A 2891-nucleotide genomic window follows, 5' to 3' on the forward strand; every position below is an offset into this window, starting at 1 on the left:
TTCCAGAATTCAGGAAAAGTTTTCAGCCGTTTGTGCGATGGATGCATTATTCCTGAACTGTCGGGTATCAATCAAAATACCAAAAAGCTTCGACAAATATTTGACGATGGAAAACGTTTTCTGAGAGTGCGTTCGTTTGTGCGATGGACTCTTAACGCTGCGTGATGCAGTATCGATGAAATCATTGAAGGGTTGTATTGTTCTGCCTTCCTCTGCATCAGCAAAATGGTTTTAGACCCTATTGTTTGGAAGTACCGAGTTAATAGCTGATATCTCGGGAATGATGCATTCGAGGCTTTTTTTTTGTGCAAATATCTGTGCATTACCCCGTTTACAAAGCAGGGACGTTTTTAAAAAGGAAAATCTTTCGCACGTTCTTTCATTTAAATATTTGTATGCTCTCCGGGAAGTGTAAATGCTAGTTGGTTTACAGTTTATTTTTATTACCAACAAAAGTGAGGTTATGTTTTGGTTATGTCTCATATTAGGGACGATATCGTTTCCAGTGTGGCAATTTCATCTATACATTTGATGTTTTATTGTGTTTATATAGCAATATTGGTACTGGCCCAAAATAATTCTGTTGGTCCTACAGTAACGCTACGATTTGAAAGTTATTAGTTATTTAATATCTTAGTCCACATCTTTACTGTCGCCAAACATCTCTCTCTCTCTCTCTCTCTCTCTCTCTCTCTCTCTCTCTCTCTCTCTCTCTCTCCCTCTCATTTCCTGGGTCAAGCGGATTCATTGTATTTGAGTACCTAAAAAGCCACTATATCCGTTTTGATTTCTCCATAAAAATTTTTGGATCTAATTTTCTTTATATCCAGTTTCATGCAGGAGAGAGAGAGAGAGAGAGAGAGAGAGAGAGAGAGAGAGAGTTACTCTGAAGCATGACTTGATTCGTTAAAAAATGTCAATGACAAGCTTTAATGGAAGACAGAGGAACGTCAGAACAAAAAAGGGAATTCCTCAAAAAGTTCCAAATCCTTTAATGGACCGAGAGACCCTTTAACCTGAGATGGTTGATAATAATGGATTGGAAATCAATTTAAATCAAGTAATTTTATCTCTTGGTAGAACAGTATTATTGGAAAGGGATGTCGCAAAATTACTGTGATAAAGGGATGAATGATTAAATGTCCCTCACAGGGTGACAGTTCAATTTCATGAATGGAAATAGGAACGTATTCATCACGTTATTCAAAAGAGGCTATTATTGATTAGGAAAATATACCCCTCTACTTATACATTGAAAAATATAGATTACATCTCCAAGGTTGCACTTTATTAAAAACGGGAAATATGGAAAATAATGTCTGCCCTCGACGAAAACTAATATTTTTTTTTATATTTTTCTTCATAACGCTGCCTGAAAAGATACAAGGACCAGAACCAGAGGGTCCGGGCTTTGTTTTGGGTCACTAGGCCCACCCTTCTTCCCCTGGTCTCCTTCTACCCTGCGGCAAACGCGAGATGCAAAAACATTCCTACATAAACTCTTTCATCGCCAGACCATGAACACCGACGCTCTCCTTTTCTAAACACTGGTACACGAAAATCTGCTGAAAGATGACAATGGTTACAAGTACACAAATAAGACAAATGATATAAGAGAATCATATAAGACAAGAATATCGTAACACGGAGTTTGTAGCTCACTGTAAAACATCTACAGGGGTGATGCAAATTCCTGCAGGAATCACAACAGAAATTCTAAGAGAAAGGTTATGAAAAATTCAAGACAGATTCAAGGCGATTAACGGAGGCTCGGGATTGGTCAATCAGCACCAAGCGGATGACGAATAGGTGACAAGTTAATGAACATTACGCTATGGTCAGCATCATGTAATCCATAAACTCCGTTTTAATATAGTCCATTCCACCCTTCCATTCTGTTCATTGTGACCACGTCCTATTACGATCATGCGAAACGTTAAGGCGACACTATCGTTAGTGTATTATAAACTTCGTAGATCAAAAGAAGAGAAATCTCGATTGCGTTCGCAAACCCTCTTGAACGAAAATGGCTCATAAATAATCTGTTTCCCCGAGAATGAAATAAATATTAGAAAAACCGGTCATCTTCAGTGTAAACCCAGTGATTACTTCCAGCACATTCTATTTTGAATAATTTTCGAACTGCGGGGTAAGGATATTTTTTACTCTCTCTCTCTCTCTCTCTCTCTCTCTCTCTCTCTCTCTCTCTCTCTCTCTCTCTCAGCTGCAGGGAACTGGCTGTTTTTTTTTTTCAAATCCCATCATGTCCATTTCTTTTCTATGAACGTCATCACTCTCTGGAAAATCTTCTCCCTCCTCCGTCAAGAGTTTCTTCGGCTTTCTCATTCCTCCATTAAGATGTCAGCAGGCGACTGTTTTTTTTTTTTCGCCGACATTTCATGATTCATTAATTCATTACACTTCCTCGTAAGTAACTCTCACCTCAAAGGTCTCAGCAGGCTCCAAAGAAAAGGCTGAGCATTTTCCTTTTGCCCTGAGCCAGTTTATAGCTTGAGTATCTCTCTCTCTCTCTCTCTCTCTCTCTCTCTCTCTCTCTCTCTCTCTCTCTCTCTTCTTATTGTTGGTATCAAGAAAACGATCTTCGAATATAAAATACTAATTTGAGGAAATTGTTGGAAAGGCAAAATAAAAAACATCTTATAATATATACATATATATACACATATTCATATACATATAATATACGGATATATATATATATATATATATATATATATATATATATATATATATATATATATATATATATATATATATATATATATAGAGAGAGAGAGAGAGAGAGAGAGAGAGAGAGAGAGAGAGAGAGAGAGAGAGAGAGAGAGTTCAAATTGGAATTCAAATTCAGATCTTCATTTCTCAATGGGGTC

The sequence above is a fragment of the Macrobrachium rosenbergii genome, chromosome 7, assembly GCF_040412425.1.
Source record: "Macrobrachium rosenbergii isolate ZJJX-2024 chromosome 7, ASM4041242v1, whole genome shotgun sequence".
Lineage (NCBI taxonomy): Eukaryota > Metazoa > Arthropoda > Malacostraca > Decapoda > Palaemonidae > Macrobrachium > Macrobrachium rosenbergii.